Genomic DNA, 27,845 nt, shown 5'->3' with positions numbered 1-27,845 from the left:
GCCGACATAGTAGTGGCTCGCAAGATTTTGGAAATATAAGAACTCCAGTTGAAGCTCTCAAGAATCCTCTATATCTCTCTCTCCTTTAGGCCAAGCAAAATTGAAACAAATGGGGAAGAGGTTTATTTTGGTCGTGGGTTCTCATATATATATATATATATATATATATATATATATATATATATATATATATATATATAACGCACCAAACAGCGGCATTCTAAAGGGGAGGGATTCCAAACATGTACATGGAGAAGTGCATAATTTGCCCTCCTTGTTTCTGAACACGTAGAATGCACTTCAATCGCCATATTCGCTGTTGATTTCTTTTAAAGCGAGTGGAGTTGGATCTCATAAGCACCAAAAAGAGGGTTAAAGTGGTATTGGAGTTTCAAGGATGATGTGGAGATGTGGCATTGCGCCTTCTTCTATCTCCCACTCCTCAAGAGAATCGAGTTGAGGAAATTCATTGGCAGAGCAAATCACTTCACTCCCACCATATGCTTTTAGCTTAAGCTAAGAATCCTCAAACAAGGTAGCTTCTCCAAAACACCCATTCGATCCTGTTAAACTTCACAATGCTTGGTGGAATAAATTTCAAAACATGATGGCTCCCTTGCGGATCTTTTTTCAACTCCCCTCTTATCTTTAGTTTGGGGAGGCAGAGAAAGGGGTTCTAAGTCTGAATATGATTGTGTTGAACCCCTTTTAAACTGAATGTACAATGATGCATGGCGTTGTAATTTCCTCAACCACATTAGAATAGGCTTCACATCTTGACTCTCTTAAATCCCATTCCTAAACTCTGAAGATTATCCAATCCTACCACTTTCTTACTGAATCCAATCAACTTCTCATCCACAACTATGTATTTTAAAGTTCCGATACCATTCGGAAATACCTTGGGGTGTAAACATAGATTATCTCCTATTCGATCCGAACTACGCCTCAAACGTTCTAACTTGATTACAACATTAGGAATTGTAATGTATCTATGATATTTGAGGTATAAAGTGTGTAAACTCTTCAACCTTCCAATAGCTCGGGGCAAGATTATATCAATACCGTATAGCTTCAAATACCTCAAATGATGTAGATTATCGATTTCACTTCAAACATGCCACTTCCGAACATTCGCTACTGTTGGGACAGTCGACGCACCCCATGGCGCAGCATAAACAAAACTCGACGTTCTCACCAGCAATCCAAGTACGAAAAACTAAAATCGAGAGGAAGAGATACGAATACTTACAGTGGGTTCCTTGAAAAATAGAAAGGACAACAGTAAATACTGGTTGTGTAGATCGGTTCGAATCTTAAGCCTCCACGAAATCACATCTAGGCCTCTACTCAGTTCACCCGATTGAGAGCAATCTTTGTTTTCCCCATAACTCTTTTGAGAGAAAATGGCTGAAGGTTTTGAGTGTGTGTTGTTCAATGGCTTCTAGACCTAACACACCCTTTTATAGCCAAGTTACCCTAATCATATTAGGATTTTATTATTTCAAATTAATTAAATATATATTTAATTAATTAAAATTTAATAATCCTCTTATATCCAAGTTACCCTAATCATATTAGGGATTTTATTATTTCAAATTAATTAAATCTATATTTAATTAGTTAAAATTAAATATTCGAGATTATTAAAACATATATTTAATTAACTCTAGATATATATTTTAGTAACGTATAACAATTGTACATCTTTGCTCGTTTCAATCCTAGGGTGTGACCTTGTAGGTTCTTGTAACGTTAGCAGTAATTATTAGAACAATTCTAATATTACATTTAATGAGTGACATCTAGCAATATATCATTGTCACCTAGGTTACAAGAAAATATGATTCGACATATCATCTTGGTGATTTATGTATTACATCCTTATGTCCTTTATATCTAGAATAGGCAAAAGTCTTGGAATAGTCACACTTGTATAGCCCATCTATTGTTTCTTGATATCTAGAGTAGACTTTAATTAATGAATAGTTTATGATATCTCATATCAACTTATTCGAGCATGTCCATGCGTTTCTAGTCTTAATCAAGTGGCATGTGATATATTTCCTATTATGTATGAAGGACAAATCCTATCTTAATCATACACACCCACTACATATATTGAGATATATTCAATAACAGTCTTTATTGATCAACCAGTTACGGAGCTTGTTTAGCTGCATCAAAACATACAACAATATATGTTGGGATAATATTGATCTCAAGTCTGAGGATCATACATATAGTCATCACCATGAGCAATGTTATGACTGTCACATAATAATCCAAGACATATGCTTATGGTCGGTCAATCCAATACATTGTTTTCTAACAATATAATCATGTATCAATTCTGACATCTCTATGTCAATAACAACTCATTGTCATCAATCAATAACATGTTAGTCTTAAGGATATTATTATTGTCCATGCCCATAATAATACTTGACTAGGGATCTTTTAATAATAATAATAATTATGTTATTATATGGACTTTATTATCTTTCAGTTTATGTTAAACACATATATATAAATGAAAATAATAGCGGCAATGCCTTTATTCAATAAAATCGATAAATAAAAGTATTATTACAATCATCATATTATTGGTCTTTGGGCATAATCTAACAGCTACCATAACAGTCAACACCGTTAAAGTTTTGAAATTTCTGCATTATGATATCTTTAGTTCTATCAATCCCTCCTTTTGAAACAACAACAAAGATCCTAACTTCAGATGTTCTCCCTTTTAGGATGAATTACAATTCTTCGTAGCATAGGTTCTGCCAATGTCACATCAGATTCAATTAATGGTGGCTGAACAATTACCAAGAAATTCTCCTCTCTCTCTTTCTCAATACACAAATCCCTCAAGAGATCATGTATTCGGTGAAGTTCTGCTGTGCAGCGGTTAAAAAACGGCGTGACTGGTTAAACAAGTAACCAGTTAAAATTTAGACCGGTTATGTTATATCATTTAACCGGAAATATTATCAAGTACAATAACATATTAGGTAGCGCTTATATAATGTAATAGATATCGCTTGTATAATAAAATAGGCATTTAACCGGAAATATTATAAAGTACAATAACATATTAGGTAGCTCTTATATAATGTAATAGGTAGCGCCTATATTGACTTATTTTCTAACTAAACCGGTATATTTATACGGGTAACATTACAAATTTACCTATTACATTATAATTATCGATTTTGATGTTTTTAGGATTGATACAATTTTAAATGTATCGACACTTTATGCGTGCACCTCATTGGGCATTCATTCTAGAAAAAAGTATCGACACAAACTTAAAAAGTGTCGATACATTATGTAGATATGTTTTCTCATAAAAACGGTATATTTCTACCGGGTACATTGTAAATTTACCTATTACATTGTAATTATCGGTTCCGATGTTTTTGGGATCTATACTTTTAATAATTGTATCGACACTTTATGCGTGCACCTCGTTTGACATTCATTCTGGACAAAATGTATCGACACAAATTTAAAAAGTGTCGATACATTATGTTGACCTATTCTCTCATAAAACCGGTATATTTATACTGGTTAAATTATAAATTTACCTATTACATTATAATTATCGGTTTCGATATTTTTGGGATCGATACTTTTAATAAATTTATCGTCACTTTATGTGTACACCTCATTTGAGCATTTATTCTGGACAATAAGTATCAACACAAATTCCACAAGTGTCGATACATTATGTTGATTTGTTTTCTAATTAACCGGTATATTTATACCGGTTACATTGTTAATTTACCTATTACAATATAATTATTGGTTTCGATGTTTTTGGGGTCGATACTTTTAGAAAATGTATCAACACATATGTTTATCTATTCTCTCATTAAACCGATATAATTGACCTATTACTTTATAATAATTGGCTTCGATGTTTTGAGCATCGATATTTACAATAAATGTATCGACACTATTTTAGAAACTTTATGTTTGAGAACCATACTGGACAAAATGTTGGAAACAAATCTTTGTGTTTACGAATTTTGTCATTAAAAAAGTATACTTTTACCACCTACATTGTAAATTTTCCTATTACTTTAAAGTTATTGAATTTTGTAGTTATTGTACATACCTAAATATGTCCTACGAATTTAATGTTGCACCCACCCTTCAACTACCACTACCAATACCACATCCTATTGAAACCACGACTGAAACATGTTGTTCAAGTAACATGCGTTATGAACCATCAAGCTGGTTAAAGGCAATATTGATTCAGTTCAAAGCTGAGTTGTGAGTTGATGGGGTTGTCACACTTGTCACATGGGAATAAAGTACTCACATGGAAGAGATAGATAGATTGTTTTGTTATGCATAGTCCATCCGAATGGAATATTTACTGTATAAGTCACATGTTATACTGTGGAATATTAAAAGACACAGTTACTATGTTATATGTTTTAGTATTTTTGAATCGAATGAAAATATACACACAATATAATCAAACCAAAACATACACACAACAAATTTATACATAAAAATGTTCAAATAATGTACCCACAACGAAATTAATCCGATGAAAAAGGGTTATTTCTAACGAAGTCCAGAACATTAGGCGCATTCAACAAATTTTCCAAATACTCTCGTATATTACCACCTTTTTCTGAGGACATATATAAATAATTTCATTTATCAAACTAATCAGGTTCAAATTTACAAACAAGAAACTAAATTCGCATAAGCATGAATACATTTATGTCATACCTAGAGCATTGTCGTCCGAATGGGAAGCAACGTCGAAGGGATGTGGACATATGTAATTATTTTTCTATATAAAAACATAAATTGTTAATCAATCAATGTATGAACACCTGTTTAAATGGAAAAATATGGCATAAATGTAACTTACTGGATTATAAATCATTTTTTCATGCTAAATCATCGACCAACGGTGTATTTAGGGTGTTAAAATCAGGATACTCGTTCCAAACATCATTGAGATCTTTACAGTAGGTAACATTATCTTTTTTTTGCAATTTCCTTGATCCTGTTTACAAACAGTCGAACATAAATATGTAGGAATCATAGACAAATAAAAGTCAGCAAAGTGTAATGACATTCATCTTACCTAAATGAATCGAAATTGGTCAGGCAACAAAGGTAGTTTCTCAAGTACACGGTTGATGTTATGCCTGAGATTGTAATCAAGTTTGAATGTTAACATTTAATTGTATATTAACGATTTTGGCTATAGTAATTCAATTGCTCAACAGTTCTAACCTCATCTTGGAAAACCAAATGGCAACAACAAAATTCTGTACACAAAAATGCATAAATTCATATACTCCTATTCTGAGGATAATATCTACAACATGAAGAAAATGAGATTAAAGTTATATGCTTATATGTTAAAATAATGGATACAAATGAATAGAATTAAAACCTTTTGGATGTCTTCGGATGTAGGCAAGGACACCATTGACATAAAAAATTACAAGTTGTCTTACAGGCGGCATTGCAGACATAATATACTTGTTTGGATCATCATCATCATCATCATCATCATCTTCATCATCATCATCATCTTCATCATCATCTTCATTGAGCGCTTGGTTGTCCACATCTGTTAAAAGAAAATAAAATACATTTTACAACGTGTAAATGTTTAAAAACATAAATAATTAATTATCTAACTTGTTTGATGTTGTTGACGTAATTCGTCACGCAAGATGGAGACTTCATCGTGCAATGATGCAATATCGGCTCACATTCCGCTCACAAGGGAATCAATATGCTCCCGAAAATTGACCATTTATTCCAACACTGTCTTAATTGTGACATCATCTCCAGTTGGAGCTTCTGGAGCTTGTGAAACTTCTTCCATCATTGCGTCTCCCATTGGTTGGTCGTCTTTAGGGCCAATGGGGTCCATTTCTTCGCTCTCTTGATCTAATCCGACATCCTTAACACGCTTCAAACTGACATTTTCAACAAAATCATATCCCGTTCTGATAATAAATAACATGTCAATCTTGTGGGTTAATCAAACAGGGGAGTCAAGCGAAAATCAACTTCTTTCTTATTCAACAGATGGGTGATGACACATCCATATTGTAGTGAAGTTGAAATTGATGCTCCCTTTGTGACCATATATACAATTGTATTAAATATCAGTTTAGCAATGTTTGGAGCCGTTTTGGATCTATACTTTGTTATCCACCAATAATCGCTTTCTCAAATAATTTAATATTTCCCCTCAGTAGGCCGAATAAACCAAGTGAGCATTTTGTGACACACTTTCGACTCTACATCTAGGTGAATTGAGCTATTTCTAGCAACCCGTTGTATTATAGTATTTAAAGCATTTTCATCTGAATCCCCTTTATTCTCGACACCTATACCCTCCGCAATAGTATCCGGAGATATATATATATATATATATATATATATATATATATATATATATATATTCTTCCCCATGACATGGTATTAATTCCTATTATATTAGTCTTATTAAGCTTACGCTGGAAGAAAGCATTGTTGTAGAAGACTCTAACTAGGTTGAGGTAATATTTTGGTTCTACACCAAGAAATTCAAGCCAACCCCAAGATATAAATATGGATTTAAAACTAAAATCATATTTATCATCGAACAAGAAACCTGGGTCAATGACACGTTCGGGATGAATCTTCCTTACTTTGAAACTCCTTTGCCATATTTCTTTCTCCTCATCAGATCTAAAGTTTAGAGTTTCGAACAACCTGATTTGCTCAGAAGAAGTGATTGGTTGAGAAGGAGGTTGTCGTTGAGAAGAGCTTTGAGAAAGACCGCGCCTCTGACGCTGACGTTTTGGAGCCATTTTGGGTGTGGATGTTGTTACATTGGAACACAAACACATTAAGGAAAAAGAGAGTCTAATATGGAAATCAATCAAACCCTAATTTATGGCAAAATATCGATAAATTTACCTGAATATATGATCGTAACTGTTATGGACGATGGTATTCGTCGAAGTCGAAGAGTTCTCTTCTGCCTTTAGGTTTAGGGTTTTTCGATTTGGAGTTTGTATCGATTCTAATTTTAACATATAAATAATGAAGGAAAAACACGCGTAATTTAAAAAAAGTATCGACACAAATTTAAAAAGTGTCGATACATTATATTGATCTGTTTTCTAATTAAATCGGTATATTTATACCTGTTACATTGCAAAATTACCTATTACATTATAATTATGGGTTTTGATGTTTTTGGGATCGATACAATTTTAAATGTATCGACACTTCATGCGTGCAACTAGTTTGTCATTCATTTCTGGACAACAAGTATCGACACAAATATAAAAAGTGTCGATACATTATGTTGACCTGTTTTCTAATTAAACATGTATATTTATACCGGTTACATTGCAAAATTACCTATTACATTATAATTATGGGTTTCGATGTTTTTGGGATCGATACTTTTTATAAATGTATCGACACTTTATGCGTGCACCTCGTTTGGGCATTCATTCTAGACAACAAGTATCAACACAAATATAAAAAGTGTCGATACATTATGTTGACCTGTTTTCTAATTAAACTGGTATATTTATACCAGTTACATTGCAAAATTGCCTATTACACTATAATTATGGGTTTCAATGTTTTTGGGATCGATACTTTTTATAAATGTATCGACACTTTATGCGTACACCTCGTTTGGGCATTCATTTATGGACAACACGTATCGACACAAATTTAAAAAGTGTCGATACATTATGTTGACCTGTTTTCTAATTAATAATGATTGTCGCGTAAATGCAGCAACATGCATCGGATGAAATATCAACTGTTGATGGTATTGTGAGCTTTTGGGGGTTGATATTGGATAACTATGTGAAATTCACCAAATGTGACAAGGTAAGACACCATACGAATTGCAAATGATGTTTTAGGATATATAATGATGAATTTTGTCAAATTAGGTGTGAAATTTATTACAGATCCTGATCACAATAAACTATAACATCTCTCATTGGTATCTGTTGGTGTTGGATATGGTGGAACGTATTGCAACGGTATATGATAGTCTATTTTCATCTCCAACGGCAAAAGAGAGAGTGAAGGATGCTAAGAGATTGGTATGTATGAAAATAAATTATTTCATTATAATGCATAATTTGTTTGGATCATAACTTGATATTTTTTAATGCATATGACAATATTAGATAGGTATAATAAGGAACGCATTTTTGTAGAAGCATGTGGCCGTCTAAAGGTCCCATTGAAACAATTAAAATTTGCGCAAGATAAGATGAATGAGCAATTGAATGGGTATGAGATGTTATCATAAATAGAAAGCGCAATTTATGCAGGTTTCATAATTGACATGTGTGGTATTCAAATTTTGTAACAGATATGATTGTGGCATTTACGTGATTATGCAGATGGAATCGATCAGTTGTTAAAAGTCGTAGATTGAATGTTGTGGTTTACAATACTTAACGAGGTGCACGCATAAAGTGTCGATGCATTATGCTTGGTCCCTGAATTTCCTTCAACTTCTAAAATGGCCTACACGTTTTTGAAACTTTTAATTCAATCCCCAAATTTCACCCAATTTCTTAAATATAATATATATATATATATATTTTTCGGGTTGTTACAATTCTCCCCCTCTACATGAAATTTCATCCTCGAAATTTACCTTATGAGAATAGATGAGGAAATTGAGCCTACATTGACTCCAATGTCTCCCAAGTAGCTTCTGAGGGACCACAGTTACTCCATTGAACATTGACCATTGGGATACGCCTATTCCGAAGAGCTTGCTCATCCCTTTCTAAAATCTGAATGGACTCCTTCTCATATGTAAAATCAGGTCTCAACTCTACCTCCTCAACCTGAATGATGTGGCCTAGATCTGGACGGTATCACCTCAACATTGATACATGAAAGACATCATGAATATGACTGAGCTGGGGAGGTAACTCAAGTTGATATGCAACAGGTCCTACTCTCTTCAATATACAGAATGGTCTAATAAATCTTGGACTCAATTTACCCTTACGCCTGAATCTCAGTACTTTCTTCTACGGGGATACTTTTAGAAAAACCTGATCTCCAACCATAAACTGAATATCTTTTCTCCTTTGATCCGCATAAGACTTATGTCTATCAAATGCCTCTTTCACACGGTCACAGATAAATCTGACTGTGTCCTCCGTCTCGCGCACTAACTCGGGTCCCAAAGTCTTCCGATCACGCAACTCAGTCCAACAAATCGGGGTGCAACATCTACGCCCATAGAGTGCTTCGTAGAGTGCCATACGAATACTGGGCTGATAACTGTTATTGTAAGCAAATTCCACCAAAGGCAAAAAGTTATCCCAGCTACCACGAAAATCAATTACGCAACCCCCAACATATCCTTCAGAATCTGAAGCACTCTCTCAGATTGACCATTAGTTTGTGGGTGGAAGGATATACTATAATCCAATCTCGTACCCAAAGCCATATGTAGCGCCTTCCAAAACCTCGAAGTAAATCTCGGATCGCTATCAGAAATGATAAATAATGGAACACCATGCAATCTGACAATCTTCAAAATATACAACCTCGTCGCTTGTCCAACGTATAATTTACCCGCACAGGAATGAAGTGAGCTGACTTTGTATATTTGTCAACAATCACCCAGACTGAATCCTTTTTCGAAGAAGTCATAGGTAAGTCAGTAACAAAATCCATAGTAATACACTCCCATTTCCATTAAGGAATCTTGATAGGCTGTAACAAACCTGACGGATGTTGATGTTCTTCCTTAACTTGCTAACAAGTCAAACACCTAGCCACAAAATCTGAGATGTCCTTCTTCATGCCGATCCAAAGATACATCTTTCTCAAATTCTGGTACATCTTATCTCCACCGGGGTGCATAGCATATGGACTACTGTGAGCCTCATTAAGGATAGTCTACCTCAACTCAGCATCATCAGGCACACAATATCGATCTTTGAAGCATAATACTCCATCCTGATCAACATTATAATTTGATATTGTCCCCTGCTCCAACTGCTTAAAAATGGAAAATAATGACCTATCAAAAGTTTGTTTAGCCTTGATCTCATCAACCAAGGTCAGCTTAACTTGAAATTCTGCTAACAGAGTGCCATCATCATATAAATTCATCCTGGCCATTAAGGACCTCAACTCCGTTATCACCTTTCTACTCAAAGCATCCGCTACAATGTTAGCTTTACAAGGGTGATAATCAATCACGTAATCATAATCCTTTAGAATCTCTAGCCAATGATGCTGTCTTAAATTAAGCTCATTCTAGGTCAGAAGATACTTTAAGCTCTTATGATCTGTAAAAATGTAACACTTCTCTCCATAAAGATAGTGTCTCCAAATCTTTAAGGCAAATACCACTGTTGCTAACTCCAAATCATATGTCGGATAATTACACTCATGAGGTCGTAGCTGGCGGGATGTATAAGCCACTACCTTACCGTCTTGCATTAGAAAATAACCAAGTCATGAGTGTGAAGCATCACTATACACTGTAAAATCTTTCCCAAACTCAGGTTGAATCAACACTGGCACTTGAGTTAAAACCACCTTTAATTTCTCAAAGCTCTCCTGTTGTTCCTCATCCCAGTCAAACGACAAGTTCTTTCTTAACAACATCGTCAAAAGAGCAACAATAATCGAGAAGCCCTCGACAAATCGTCGATAATATCCGGCTAATCCCAAAAAACTACGGATCTTAGAGACATTCTTGGGACGTTTCCAATGAACAATAGCCTCAATCTTGTTTGGATTGACCTAAATACCTCGCACAGAGATAATATCCCCCAGAAACGACACTTCTTGAAGCCAAAACTCACACTTACTCAACTTGGCATACAGGCGATGCTCTCTCAAGGTCCGTAGAACGATCTTCAAATGCTCGTCATGCTCTGCCTCATTCTGAGAATAGACCATAATATTATCAATGAAAATGACCATAAATTGATCCAAATATGGCAGGAACACACGATTCATTAAATCCATGAAAGCTACGGGAGCATTCATCAGACCAAAAGGCATCACTAAGAACTCATAATGACCATATCTAGTGCGAATGACCGTTTTCGCAACATCGGACCCTTTAACTTTCAATTGATAATACCCCGAACGAAGATCAATCTTAGAGAATACAGTAGCTCCTTGTAATTGATCAAATAAGTCACCAATCCTAGGTAGTGGGTACCTATTCTTGACTGTCATCTTATTCAACTTCCGATAGTCAATACATAGCCTTAGCGACCCGTCCTTTTTTTCACGAATAGAACTGGAGCTCAACAGGGTGAGATACTATGTCGGATAAATCCTCGATCGAATAATTCTTGTAACTGGACCTTCAACTCCTTAAGTTATTTTGGAGCCATGCGATAAGGTGTCATGGAAACAGGTGCAGATCCTGGATAAGTCTCAATCTCGATCTCTACCTCTCTATTAGGAGGTAACCCAGACAACTCTTCCGGAAAGACATCAGGAAAGTCGCTAACTGTATGAATATCCTCAATCGTAGACAAGGAACCTTTAGTGTTCAAAATACAAGCAATGAAAGTCTCATATCTCTTCTGGACCATACGATCAATTTCCATAGCTGAAACTATATTGGAGAGATAGCTGCGATGTTTACAAATTAGCACAACAATCCGACCATCAGAAGTCTTCAGAGTAGCTCTTTTGTACTCGCAATCCATATTTAAATTGTGTTTATTCAACCAATCCATCCCAAGAATTAGATCGAACTCCTCTAAAGGAAGCTCCATAAGATCATCAAGAAAAAATTCTCCCTGAACTTCCAGAGGACAACACCAAAATACCTTATTCACCATTATAGACTGTCCTACTGGAGTCGTAACCATAACATTACATATGTGTCCTCAATCGGTATCTAAAGCTCCAAGATACTGAACTCGATATATAGGAATGAGTGGAGCCATTTTCTAGTAATGCAAAGTATTAGACATAATAAATAGTAAATGGACCTGCAATAACCTCAAGCTCATCTCTGTCATCTCGACGTCTGGTGGCGTAAACCAGAGCTGGTTGTCTGGCCTCTGAAATTGCAGGCTCTCGACTCTATTGGGGTTGAACTCTACCATCGGCTCTGGATGCTGATCCAGAAAATCTTCCCTGACTACGACCTCGGGTTGGAGTCTGAACTGATGCCTGGGAACGCGTAGGAGTCTGGTTAGCGGTCCTCTCAGATGAAGCTAACTGTGGACAATCCCTCCGAAAATGACCACTAGATCCACACTGGTAGCATACCCCCATTTTCTTATGACACTCTCCTGTGTGTCGTTTACCACAATACTAACAAAGGGGCCCATGAGGCCACGATGAAGAACCACCTCGATTGACAATTGAGGGTGAAGGTAGTGCAGGCCTAGAACTGGTATTGCTTCTCAGGGGACCCGAAGTACGAGTCTTCTTTCCAAGACGTGCAGAAAACTCGATCGGGCCAGAAAATTTCCCAGCTTTCTCTTGATTAACACGGTCTCTAGCAGTAGTTAAGGTCTCTACCTCCCTAGCATCATTTGCTCTACTTACCAAAACGTCAAATATATCATCCCGGTGGCTCACAACCTGCTGGCGTAGTTCATATCTGAGTCCGAGGGAAAATTTACGGCATCTATCTCTCTCAGTAGGTACCATACTGAATCTATACTTTAGCAACTTCAAGAACTTGATCTCATACTCAGAAATGGTCATGTCTCCCTGAACCAGATCTTGAAATTGCTGTTGTCTCTAAGATAAATAACGCTCTCCCAGAAAATGGCTCCTAAAGCTCTCCTTAAAGAAATCCCATGTCAGACGATCAGCTGGAGCACTACTGACCACTGACTCCCACCAGGTGTGGGCATTGCCATCGAACATCGCAATTGTACCTAGATATCTCTTAGTTGGGTCTAAATCCAACTGATCCATGCGTCTTTCAATATCTTGGAGCCAATGTTTCGCTTCAGTAGGAGCTCCACCAATCTGTCCTCCAAAAGTTCTGACTCCATTAGAAATCAGAGTCTGAGAAATAGGAACCTCAGATACAATACCAACAGCTCTGACCGCTCTCTGAATCAAATGTAGAAACTCTCTACTAAAATTCTCATCTAATGCAAATCTGGTAGACTTTGGCTCAATATCGGTTGCTCTTATAATTGGAGTAGTCAAGCCAATACCAACGGCAAGCGGTAGATTCGTCTGGGTCGTAGGAGCAGGATCATCTATCGGAGGTGGGGGATCTACACCTATCTCATCGATCGAGTTTGCAAATCTAGCCACTCCACTTCGCCCACGGCTAGTTCGACGATCACGTCTAACACTCATCTTGGTGAATCTTGAGTTTACTACATAAGATAAAACCTAGGGTTATATTAGCACTTGGAGTCTCGAACACAATTAAAATCGTAAAAACTTGGTGACATGGCCTTAATGACTTGTTTTGTAAAACATTTCAAAACCGTATTTTCAAAACCAAAAGCTCTGATACCAATTAAATGTAATCCCTTAAACCCATCCTATGCATTTCGACTAAGTTTAACATATTACATTTATGATTCTTAAAGACATTTTTCTAAAACCGTTATTCGATAATTAAAATCATGTTTCAAATGACATTTATAAAAACAATTGTACTATAAAAACCCAACTCATGAATGTAAAAATAAAAAATTTAATTTAAAATATGACGTAAAATTTGGATCACCATAAACCAAATATCAGTAGCGAAAGCAATAGTCATCACTAAAACAAATACTTTGAAATAAAGGCCGATGTTACCAAAATAAAGTCAATCTTGAAAGATAAAAATATTACAATCAGATGTACTTCAAGAGATGTGTTGATCCTCCGAGTACTTGTTCTGGGGTGTTTAACCAACAGTATCTGAAAGAGAGGAAACATTTTGAAAGTGAGCTAGAGCTCAGTGTGTCCCAACAGTACAATTAAATCATATTAGGTACAATAAACGAGTAATAGTTCAGCAAATCATTATAAAATCATAATGAAGTTTAACTTTTGAAACTCGTAGTTTAAACCCTTCTCCTGTACACCATTCGAAGTTCCCCAGAACTGCGTCCGTAGGGCTTACCTTAAGCACACAACAAAAAGGAAGCCAACCTAAGGATAAGCTCTGGGCCTTTATCCTTAGGTCCGTAGGGCTTACCCTAAGCACACATAAAAGAGAGCCAACCTAATAGAGCATCTTGGGGCCCGAAGGCCTACACAAGAGTCACATTAGGTCCGTAAGGTTTACTAGCTTGATCAGAGCTATACCTTCGTACATCAGTCCAACCCAAAATCAGTATCTCAAAAATACAATTTATACAGTAAGCATAGTTTTCATAAATCTGTAATCATCGTTATCATATATCAGTGAAAACCAATAATCATATATCAATCATAATCCATAAACCATCACCAGTAAGTCGGTGCATCAATAAAACAGTAAACCAGATTTCAATGTACCATATTTCAAAACAGATAGAACAATTAAGTACATAGGGAACACACCTTGATAATATGGTCAAACTGTAGATCTATTGAATACTAGCCTCGCCACGCTCTACTATAGTTTTCGAAACTAATTCATAATGACACTATATTACTAGTAGGTAACATAATTAATTTATGAAATCATAAGAGTTACAGGTCATACGAGTGAATACTGGAACACGCGGTTTAACTGATCTAGAGGAGCTGGGTCGAGCTGTCGAGCGATCAGGAGAGTCTCTTGTACCTTTAAAAAATAATAATTTATCAGTCCAAAGTCTAATTTTAATCATTCAAAGCTAAAACTCTTAAGTACATATGCATTTCTGGGTTTAATAGACAATTTGGAGGCTTTCGGCTTTGAATTTGGCAAAACGGACTACAAAAGCGAACTCAGTATGTTGAAAAACATAAAACATGTATTTTCAAAAATTTTGACTTTTTGGTCAAAGTCAAAGTCAACGGGTTTGACTGATGATTTCGAGGCTTTCGGGTTCGAATTTCGAAAACCAAACTTCGGATTCGGACTCAGAACGTTGAAAAACATAAAATATGACTTTTCAAAAAATTTAACTTTTTGGTCAAAGTCAACGGTCAACAATTGGTTAACTGTCAATAGGTCGGGTCAAAGGGTCGGGTCAACTGGTCGGGTCAGTAAAATCGATTTGGGTCGGTCAAACCGGTTCAGACTGGTCAAACTGCCCCTAACGATTTCGAAGCTCCCCCACGTGTGGGGGCGCTTGGGATGTCCTGCAAGGTCCTAAAAATTCCCAAAAGTTTTCCTAGAATTATTTTAAGCGATTTTGAGACACTTACCAAGCTCGGTTCAAAATTTTGAACGGTGAAAAGCTCGATTTCAACACGTTGGAAACTTCGACTTTCTCACCTCCCTCACTCGCCGCCGCCGCCGAAGACGCGACGGACACTGGTGGACTTGGAACGACGCAAGGAACACGATGGTGTGGGAGGTGTCAAAAACAGAGCAACGATTGGTGATGAATTGACGATTTTCACGACGATTTTGTTAAAAAAATTTAAAACTTTAAATCGAAATTCACGGCGTTTGACAACGTGTCGCTACGATTGATTTATAGGTTTTTGTTCACCACTCGACGACAAACACGATGGTGGTTTCGAATCAACAATCGGTGGCAGGACGACGTCGAGATCGAGTTTGAAAGAAGGGTGCGGGAAAGGTAATTTGAGCAAAAGTTGAGCTTTTGTTTTCTGATTTTGAAATCAGAAAACACGTATGTAACATAAAACCTGCCGACACTCATTGGAGAAATTCAGGGCTTGGTCCCTAAATTTCCTTTAACTTCTAAAATAACCTACAAGTTTTTGAAACTTTTAATTCAATCCCCAAATTTCACCCAATTTCTTAAATATATATATATATTCGGGTTGTTACAGTTCTTCAACTCATTTACCTCTAAGATTGCTATCTACCCTTTGAGGTATCTCTGAGAGCCCTTTTGAAAGCTGATTATTGATTCAATCAATCTCAAATGGACATATTCAACCCAATTGAATTCACCTCTTGAGCCTTCATCGCAAATCAACTTCATATTGTCCTTGCTTGTTGATGTATCACCCGTTGGACAAAGAAAGATCCCGGCAAGGTACAATAGAACTCGGGCCTTCAGATCATCCCCCTTGTAAGATCGACTTTTGATTTCCTCTTCAAGTTCAGCATATGTCACCTTGTGCTTCAAATCATATTTGGAGGCAAGCGATTTCTAGCTCTTATTCTTACCGACTTCTACAACACTTTTGCCTTTATTTGAAACCCCAATACGGCTGCAGTACATGGGACCCCCAGATGAAATGAATAATCACCATATTTAACCATACATTGTTGGACATCAAATTGCTCCATCAAGGATCGACACAATTCCCTCTGAATTGGTCTATCCCTCACTCCTATCAAGGATCCAAACCCCATTTCTTTCAGCACATTCAATTGCTCATTCTCTTTAAGGTGTTCAATTAATGAATTCACTCTTTTTAAGCTGCACTTTGTCGACATTTCCTACATTTTTTAACGATATATAATGTTATTGTTCTTATATATCTTGTATCAAAGTATTTACAAGTTTAATAAAAAAAAATTTTCATGTGCTTTCCTCCAAGCTTTGTATTTTTGTCTATCCATCCTTGATTGTATGATGTAAGGTTCCTTCTCAGCATCACTCATCGACTTCCATTTCTCCAACACATCATCTCTCACCTAAAATTAAGCATAAATGTTTCTTAATCAATAGATTAACGCTAAATAATACTCAATGTCAATTTCATTTTATATACCGAACCGATGTGATTGCCAGCTTCCTTCATTCTTTGGCATTCGGTCATACTGTCAACATTTAAAATTTATTTTCAATTTAGTTCTTAAATACTTTAATCCAATTACCATTTCAACAAAAATACATTGATACTTACTAGAAGTACACCCTTTGGTTGCTTTCAACTCTCGACCTCAATTCCAAAGTCATATTCGCCACCAACAATTTCAAGATCCGTTGACTTCATTTTTTTCTTCATATATCAGTTTATGCAAATCAAAATCAAATAATGGTTACATACACTTTATTCAATATGCAAATATTGATAACTACTGTTATAGTAAAACTGTTTCTTTTAAAAGAATTTGAATAACCACTACTATAAGTATCGACACATTTATACAACCTACAATATCATTTTCTACCTATAATATTATATACATATATCCATATTTATTTTCTACCTATAATATTATATAATCGGTCTCAAATCATTCTTGGCTTCGATTCGAAATCCTCAAACCAAACCCAAAAACCCTAATCCCTATTTCCTTCAAACGAATGGGAACACTCAATACTCCAAGTATCGGCACATTTATACAACCTAAAATATCATTTTCTACCTATAATATTTAATAAAAATATCGATATTTATCATTTACCTAGAATATCACTTTCTACTTGTAATCGGTCCCAAATGCTTATTTACTTCCAAAACCCCAAACAACACATAATACCCCTATTTTCGATTACTGTAATAATAAAAAACTAGGGTTTTGACAATGTACTTTTCGATTCGACTGCAGCAACAAACAAACAAACTTCGCTTTGAAAACGCCTTCTGAAATGCAGCAACAATTACGCTTCGATTTCTCAAAAACTCGACCGTATTTTATCTATTTTCAGAGGAAATTTAGCTATGCCCTTTATATTTTAACCTGATATGTTATTTATATTTAATCGATACAACTACCAAAGTGCCGATACTTTTATGTCAAGTGTCGATACTTTCGATAGGATATTTACTTATTTTCTTTAAAAAAGTATCGATAATATTTTACGCGTACTTATTGAAGTATCGACACTTTCAACATATCCGGTAGCGTTTTACCGGTTTTGTCATTTCGAGACCAGTTTTGTCATATTTTTACATGTTGTATTGTTATGGATCGATACATTTTTATAAAGTATTGACGCTATTACTGTTTATCTTTTAAATTCCATAGTGTCGATACTTATTTCAATGGAATCGATACTTTAAACATATTAGGTAGCGCTTTACCGGTTTTGTCATTTCGAGACCGATTTTGTCATATTTTTACCTGTTATATTGTTATGGATCGATACATTTTTATAAAGTATCGACACTTTATAGGCACTATTACTGCTTCTCTTTTAAATTCCAAAAGTGTCGATACTTATATTAAAGTATTGACACTTTCAACATATTAGGTAACGCTTTACCGGTTTTGTCATTTCAAGACCGGTTTTGTCATATTTTTACCTGTTATATTATTATGGATCGATACATTTTTATAAAGTATCGACACTTTATAGGCGCTATTACTGCTTCTCTTTTAAATTCCATAAGTTTTGATACTTATTTCAATGGAATCGATACTTTAAATATATAAGGTAGTGCTTTACCGGTTTTGTCATAATGAAACCGGTTTGATCATATTTTTACCTGTTATACTGTTATAGATCGATACATTTTTTTGTATCGATACATACCGACAGGCTAAGTTTACCGGTTGCCAAATTTTTTAATATTTCTTCATGATTTCCACCTACAATATTATTATTACTCAACATTTCTTGTAGCGTTAAACCAAATTTGTTAAATATCTTTTAATGTATCCAGTAACGCTGTATATTAGCCGTATATTAGTCCACCTTTCTTGAGACAACCCCATGTATTCGACATGTTTTCACATTTGTCCCTGTATAGTCTTGCCTGACAACTTGAACCAAACTTCTATTCATAAGCCTTTCCAAGAATTGTTCGCCCACATCCTCCATCAACATATCCCTGCTTTCCAGTGATGGTGAAATTAAACCTTCTGCGATCCATATTCGAATGAGTTCCTTCTTTGATATTTCCCAATCTTCTGGATAATGACTAAGATATAGAAAACATGGTTTTAAATGATAAGGCAAATCATTGTAACTTAAAGCCAAGATTGCATTCACTGCAACATATTGATGGCGTTGTTGTTGGAACCCTTTCAAGTGTCCTTGGAAGATGTTTCTGTGAACCATCTCCCACCGGCTCTGTGTCTAGTTGCTAGCAAGCCTCCCAACACAACTATTGCCAGAGGTAGACCTCCACATTTTTTCACCATTTCTCTTCCGAGCTTCTCAAATGCTTTTGAGCAAGCATGAGGATCCGTCTTGTTTCGAGGGAGTGCTTTTCTGATAAAAAGCTTCCAACTTTCATCATCAGTAAGAAATGGAAGCTCTATTGGAGAGTTGCAAGGATCCGCAAGTAAAGCCACATCCTTGTTGCGTGTTGTGAACAAGATTTTGCTTCCTTTTTCCCCTCGTGGAAAAGGAGGTTTAAGAATATCCCAATCCTCGATTCTCCAAATATCATCGAGGACCACCAAGTACAATTTTTCTTTCAAAACATCTGAAAGATTTTTAATCAACTGATTTTCATTCATTTTGTTAATTGATTCTCCTCCAGGCTGAACTTTCATGAGGAATTCATGCAAGACTTCTCTTGGGTTACATTGTTGAGATATAGAAACCCAAGCCAAGAAATCAAAATGCCGCTTCACATCAACGTGTCTGTATACTTTTCTGGCAAGAGTAGTCTTTCCAATGCCCCCCATGCCAACTATTGAGACGACAGCATGGGATCTGTCTTCTTCTGTCATCAACTGGGACAGCACATCTTTGGTGTTAACCTCCAAGTTAATGACATCCTCTTCCTCAACATGCGAGAATGTTCTTCTTAACCGTTGCTGCATACCGGTAACCGAGCTAGATCCTGCTCCATCACCAGGTATCCCTAAGGCTGGAAGAGTCTCTCAAATGCTTTTAAGTTTAGTTTGGATTGCTTGGATCTGCACTCCGATTTTGTGCTGATGAATAGGCTTGGTGAAAATGGAGGTGAATAATCTCTTGACAACTCCTTGAAAACCTCCTCGATGTGCAAGTTTAAGAATGAAGTAGTCGATAACATCCTCAGCATCGTAAGCAAGACCTCTGATCTCCATTCCAACACCCGATTGCGGAAACGTTCGTCTTGTTCCGGCTTGCGGTCGGCGTCCTTCAACAAGCATCGCATTCGTTTTAGGTCGTCCTTGAGGCTCTCAACTTGTTCTTTCACGTCTCATAGGAAAAGTGCTTCATTGATGAGTAAATCAGAAATCCTTTCAACAGCCAACGACACGATAGCGTCTGCCATTTTCTTTTGCTGGTCGAAAACAGAGTCCGATTACCAACTACTCTTCTTTGTTTTCCAAGTGAGAGATCCGCTTAATTGTACTTCTCTGGTTCTAATGAACAATGGACAGCATATAAAAACTACAAAAGTTGATTCTTTCCACTTTATCTAATTTTCTTATTATTTTTTCAAGCATTATGTGCATTGTTGTCTTCTTCGGATTTAACTTTCTTACGATCACATGGGCGCTTCCACTGTTCAACCTCGATTTTCATAGTTAATAATCTCGAGACATCGTATAGATCTATTTAGTGGAAAGAACGGAAATCCAGCTGTCTTGACATTGAGATAAAACACGACTACATCAGTGAAATATTATCTTTTAAAAAAGGGTTAATAGCACGAATGACCTATTTACTTTGTCAAATATTCTAATGTGGTGTCTTTACTTTCTAATTGTTCAATGTTCTACAACAAATGCTCCTCCATTGGCACCACCATGGTTTTCAGAACTGGACCGGTCAGCGAACCGACCGTGCTACCGGTTCACTGGTTCCACCAGACGACGTCATAATTAAATAATTATTTAAAAAATTAAATAATTATTTAAAAAATTAAATAAAAATACCAAAAACATTTAATAAAAAACAGTTTTTTATATCACAAGTTATATTCAAAGCAAGTCATAATATATATAAGTTAAAAACCATAAAATCAAGTGAAACAAAATGATTCAAATCAACTACAACATAATATTTAAGGTAAAACATATTAAATAATAAATATAATTATATAACTATAATCAAAAAATAAATTTGGGGCTAAAAAAATCTCACATGGCTAAGAAACATATAAGAGCATAACAAAAGTCTAAAGAGTAAAAATATGAAAACAAAACAATTCCACATGGCTAAGAAACATAGAAGAACATCCCAACTGACTTCTATAAATAATAGAGGTAATTTGACATTCAAAATCATGGAGCCTTTTGGTGAGCACAGAGCAAACTATTATTTCGCTTCAATCGAGCTCGAATTTCAGGCTTCAATCGAGCTTCTAAATTTTTTTTTAGTTCGAGCCTTTTTGAGTTCAAGTTTCAATATTATATTTCGAGTTCGAGTTAAACTTGATAATTTTTAGCTCGTGAGTTTTTTAGTCGAGTTTGAGTTGAGCTCAGCAATATATGAGTTCGACTCGGCTCGTTTAACAAACGACGTCGTTTGATTTAATTTGTTTTTAGAAAAAAAACAGAACCGACGGTTCATACAGGTTTTACTGGTTCTATCAGTTTTCAACCGATTCACGGTCTGTTCCGATTCGAACGGTTCACAGCCGGTTCAACGGTTCCTTCCAGTTCACTAGTATCGATTTAATCGGTGTAGAATGAACCGGACCAGGCAGCGGTTCCCGGTTGAACCGGTCGGTCCAGTTTTCAAAACACTAAGCACCACCGTTACTCTTTACCTTCTTCTTCTTCTACAACTAATTCACCCGGTTAATGGCATGCCACACCCTAAAGTTAAGGTTAAAATTTTCTGATTAATTATTTAGGGTTAATTTGGAAGTTTTATTAAAATTGGTGTCTACTTATAAATTTTTGAGTATATGAACTTCTTGCTTGATTAACGAAAGTTTTAGGGTGTGTTTGGTTGGGGGAATTTGAGATTCCCATGGGAATGAAATCCACATTCTCCCGTTTGGTTGGCCGAGAATGTCATTCCTAGTAATGTTACATTACCAATAGTAGATTTTTTGGGGTATATTACCGAGAATGTCATTACCTCCCTTTCCTTAGGTATTGTTGGATTACCGGCGTTTTGGACTAAAATGCCCTTAAAAAATTTCTTTCAAAGATATCATTATTCTGTTAATGAATAATAAAAATTCTACGAAGGTTAAATTACAATTTTATCCTTAAACTATTTTAGATTTACAAAAAAAGTCTATAATTATAATTTTATATGAAGTTCAGGGTTAAAATAAAATTTTACCCTTTCATTAACCTTTTTATATTTTCAATTTTGTACAAAAGTTATATAAATTTTATGAATTTAAATTTTTAAAGAAAATATATAAATATTTTTCAACTTGTTAAACAAACAAATATATAATAAGGACAATTTGGTCAAATATACATTCCAATAATCTTTTATTTCTTTAACTAAACATGGTAATCTTACATTCCTGCTAAACCAACCAAACACAAAATATAACATTCCCAGTAATCCTATTCTCTAGTAATCTTTTATTCCCACTGGTAATCTTACATTCCGAGAACCAAACGCACCCTTAGGGTATTAAAATGATCCGTTAGTTCTTTCTTTTCCTTTTTCCCCATTTTGTGAAAACTATTCAGTCGCATATTGCATCTTTTATTTTCGAGAAAATAACTTCAGTGACCGAAAATGCCTTATAATATACGATTTTAACCAACTTTTTTTGGATTTGCGAAAATGACCAACAAATTCGCAACGCGAACTCCAATTTCGCAACTCAGTTTCCAAATTCGCAACGCGAATATGTAAATCGCATTGCGAATCTGTAAATCGCGTTGCAATTTCCAAATCCGCAACACTGAATTTCAAATTCGCAACTCGATTTTTGAATTCGCAACGCGAATTTTGTTGTAGCAACTCGATTTTTGAATTCGCAACACGAATTTTAATTTCGCAACAGGTTTTAGTTTCACAATACAAATGTTTTGGGTATATAACTACGCAGCAGCATCAACTCATAACCTAAATCCCTAAATCGTAACTCATTCCATCTCCATCTATCACTCTTTCCGGCGACATCCGTTCCTATATCCAACGACATCCTTCCCCATCTCTAATTTTTTTTTACATAATTTTATTTTTATATAATTTTTCAATGATTTCTCTCCCAAATTATCAACTATCAACTTAATAAAAGTATGTTTTTATCTAAGTTAGTGATGATATGTAGTTTATAGCTCGTTTGTTTAGTAAATTAATTTACAATTTGTAGAATAAAATCATCTAATATTGATCATGTTTGGATAGATTTGTGTTTTGGAGGGTCATGGGAGAATGTTCATGGTGTTTTAGAATATATGTCTTTACCCATGAATCTTCAACTAAAACTATCATTAAAAAAGTTAACTTATGAAACTCTAATGTTACGTGTTGCAAAGAAATTGAATTTAGAGTCGCTAAGTGGATTTAGACTATCTTATCAGAGAAAAAGTAAAGTTTATTTGTTAACTGACAATGAAGATGTTGAACGATTCATTGCTTACATTAGTGTTTCGCAAGAAGATGATGTTACATTGTATGTTGTTGAACCTAGAAGTAGTAAAGTTGGGTCAGTAGCAGGTAGTAATCAACTAAGTTCTTCAACCCCAGTTTATGGTGCTCACAATTTACAACGTTGTTATCAACCTCAAAATTTAATGGTTCCACCACAATTTCATCACAAATTTTTTTTGTTTCACCACATTTCCAATACCAAACACAATATCAAAACCCACAACCTTTTCCTAATCCAAATCTCAATCAACTTTCAGCACCAAATTCCGGTTTTTGTATTGACCAGTTAGACGATTATGAGCCAACAGAAAAAATTGTGAGTACTAGTCAGTATTCGAAATTTGATCTTGGTCAATACCCGAACTTTGATCTTGGTCAATACTTGGATTTTGATGATGTTTCAGAAGAAGAAACAACCAAATTTGATGATGTTTATAATAATGATGAGGAAGTTACGACTGTGAATGAACATGATGAACATCTATTCTGTAATTCATATAACCCTGAAGAAGAAAAAGAAGTCCCCAAAGAAAAGAAAAAGAAGAAAATGCCACAGGAGTATAATTGGAATATGCCTGAATTACTTCAGATACCGGAAGAAGAGTTGGTAAAGATATCAGTTGATTGTTACACAAAAGTTATTCGTATCAAGAAAGATGATTGTTTTGATACAAAGGAAGACTTGAAGATAGCTTTGTATACGAAATGTGAGGAAGATGGCTATCAACTAAAAGTTAACAAATCAAGCAAAGATTGTTTCAAAACAAAGTGTATGATTGACAAAAACTGTACGTGGTGTATGATTGCAAAGAGGATAAAAGATTGCGAAATATTTCAAGTTAGGACTTTTATTGATAAACATACATGTTCAAGAACCCAAGTTTTTCCTCACCATAGACAGGCAAACAAAAAGGTGTTGGGTGGTTTTCTAGTTGAGTTAATGTTTTTGAATGGCAGGGTATATCGGGGACATGAAATTATGATTGACATGAATGCTTGGTTCAAGATTAGTATCTCATATTCTCAAGCTTGGAGAGCCAAATGTTATGCCTTAGAATTGTTGAGGGGGTCTCCAGAAGAATCGTTTGCCCAACTGCCAGCTTATTGTCACAATTTAAAGCCGAAAAATCCTGGGTCGGTAACTCATATCAAAACAGATAGAGATGGACGCTTTGAGTTGTTGTTTATCGCCATTGGTGCTGCGGTTAGTAAATCAATATAATTTTGTTGACTCATTTTTGTTAGTTACATTCATTTCACATTTAAATGATTATGTCTTGTGTATATTATTTTGTAGATTCGTTCGTTTATTACTTGCATGCGCCCAGTTATTATAGTTGACGGAGCATATTTGAAAGGTCGATACCTTGAAGTAAACTTATTAGTAATAGCCATGGATGCTAATAATGGGATACATCCAATAGCTTACGGGGTTGGCAAATCTGAAATCTCTGATTCATTGACATGGTTTATGGGGCATCTTAGGGATTGCATATGTCCTATTAGTAATCTGACAATCATATCCGATAGGGCAAACTCAATTGACAATGATGTTAGAAGGTGTTTCCCAGATGATTTTCATGGACTTTGTGGTGTTCATTTGTACAGAAATCTAAAATTAAGGTCTGTTGGTATAAAAAATCACAAATGGACATACTGGAAGGTTGTAAAAGCTTATCGGGAAGTGGATTTTAATAAGCATATAAATTGTTTAAGACGTGTTTTGCCTCAATGTGCTCAAACACTAGAAGATGTCGGGTTTGAAAGATGGTTAAGAGTACATCAACTTGGAGTAAGATATGGTTTCATGACGTCTAATAGTGCAGAATCAATCAACGCTCTAAGTCGTCATTCCCGGAAATTACCCATTACTATGTTAATGGAGTTTTTTCGAGCCTCTATTCAACAGTGGTACTACAAGAAAAGAAACCATGCAAGTATTATTTCTTTAAATTCGTAACTTATCATATATTTTACTAAGTATTATTTATTTAAATTTATAGGAACATTGAAACGTCGTGTTACACCATGGACTAAAAAAAGATAACGAAACGTGTTGTGAAGTCAACGTCATGGAGAGTTGAACCATGTTCAAACACTTTGTTTGAAATATTGGATAATAACTTAAATGGGTTTGTCGATCTAAATGCAAAGACGTGTAGTTGTATGAAATGACAAACATCTGGTTATCCGTGTAGCCATGTTATAAAAGTTGCTCTTCATCTAAACCAAGATAATTCAAGTGCATACGCTATGGATTGCTACACTACAGAAGTATATCGACAGACTTATGCTGAGATTGTCTACCCTATTCCACGTCCTTCTAAGTGGGACATACCAGATGACTTACAAATAGTTTTGCCACCAGTCATGGCCAGCAGGCTACCTGGCCGACAAAAAAACCACGATCGTATACCGTCTAAGGGTGAAGAGAAGAGGATATCGACATGTAGTCGGTACAAGGAAAGTGGTCATGCAAGGTTGACCTGTGGATCACCAGTGCCATCACAATCATCTTTTCCTCTACCAAAATATGGATCCTCATCAAAATCCAAAGCTCATATGGTGCCAAGCAAAAGGAAATCAAAATCGCAATCAAAATCAAAATCACAATCACAACCGGCTTTACCTTTTGGGACTTATTAACTTAGGTGATTTTTAAATGCAAACGTTGTATTATGTGTATTTTATGTGTGAATGCATACATTTCAGTTAGACATTCATTAGTAACTTGAGTTTGAACATTGATATGATCTGTTCAGTTGTTATCACTTATCAGATTTTTTGTTGCGATTGTTGCGAAAGTCAAATTCGCGTTGCGATTGTTGCGAAAGTCAAATTCGAAACGTGAAGTTGACTTTCGCGTTGCGAATTTAACTTTCGCAACCATCGCAACGCGAATTTGACTTTCACAACCATCGCAATGCGAATTTGACTTTCGCGTTGCGAAAGTATACATTCAACATGTCTTTTTTGCCTTCAACATAATGCAGATTGAAATTTAAAACAACAAATCAACTTTTACAAATCATTTAAACAAGCAAAAAATAAGAATTATTTACACATCAATTAAACAAATCAACTTTTACAAATCAATTAAACAAGCAAAAAAAATTCTTATTTCCTCATCAATTAAACAAATAAACTTTTACAAATACATCAATTTCATGCAGACAGTTGTTTATGCACAAATACATCAATTTCACGCAGCTCACTTCAGGATCAGGATTAACCTACAGAAACCAAACATTTGCTCAAACAACACTTTCTACATATCTAAAACCAACAAACAACAAATTATCTAGGTACTTAACCAAACATTTTCAAACCAACAAAGAGTATATATGTTAACAAAACTTGCTCAAACTTACGAATTTGTGTTGTTTATGCACACTTTCAGCACGCGGATGTAGGTAGGCAGCGTCTCGCATATATCGCTCTGGCCATAAAATGTCGAAACCACAAGCCTACTGCACCTCTATCTCTATCTGTGGGAGGTATAAACTGTTTACTTTCTGTCGTCAAATGTTCCAAGCACATGCATACGAGAGGATCACAATCCCCTCTGGCTCCCTGCGTTTGTTGTGGCGCGGTCTCATCTCTGATCATTGTAACTTTGAACTTTTTTGGCTTCTTGTTTCCAGAATTAGTCCAATAATCAATCGCATCCAAGTATTTAGCCAAATGAGCGCTCCATCCCTTACAAATAATATCTCTCAAATCAGACAATGGTATGTAATTCAACATGCTATCATATACCATTGTCTTCAGGGATGGGAGCTGAAGCTCGATGAGAAGGCAATGACGACGTTCCAAAACAAGGATAAACACCTGCAATCATAAATAATAATTCAATTGTGCACATCAAATTTTTATTTATGAACACCTTTAAAATATTCAAAAATAAATACTAACCTTATCGACCTCCCACCACGCAGGATAAAGTTTAGATTTTCCATTACCCAACACATATGAAGTGTCTCTCTGATCCTTCAAGTGAGATACGTGAAAAGTCGTCGGCATAATAGTCCATCGCGTATTTTTTATTTTCTTCAATTTCTTTATTATCAGAAGACGTGACACCCATGCATCAATATGTTGTTTTATAAAAAAAATACATATATTAGTGAATTTCATAAATTTAAAAAAAATTAATCAAAATGCAATATAAGAAGAATATAAGACTTATCCCCCGTCGAAATAGCCATTGTCTTCAACCCGAAATAACACACCCCACCAAGACCGATCAAGAAAAAAATGCATATCATCATCGAGTTCGCATATATCAGCGTACCACCCCTGGCTCCGCTCATGTAGATAAAAATCAACTGCGGTCTTAGCCCAAAGGGTATTATCCAGAATTATGTCTGGTAGTGT

At 35.4% G+C, this 27,845-nt stretch overlaps 1 pseudogene; it reads right to left on the bottom strand.

Moving 5' to 3' along the window:
* Window positions 1-372: 372 nt before the first annotated feature.
* On the bottom strand, window positions 373-20,226 carry LOC120146081 (annotated as a pseudogene).
* Window positions 20,227-27,845: the final 7,619 nt, after the last annotated feature.

This window comes from Hibiscus syriacus, unplaced genomic scaffold (genome assembly GCF_006381635.1).
Source record: "Hibiscus syriacus cultivar Baekdansim isolate YM2019G1 unplaced genomic scaffold, ASM638163v2 tig00110895_pilon, whole genome shotgun sequence".
NCBI lineage: Eukaryota > Viridiplantae > Streptophyta > Magnoliopsida > Malvales > Malvaceae > Hibiscus > Hibiscus syriacus.
Note: the sequence above shows the minus strand (reverse complement) of the source record. Positions and strands in the feature narration are given on the sequence as shown.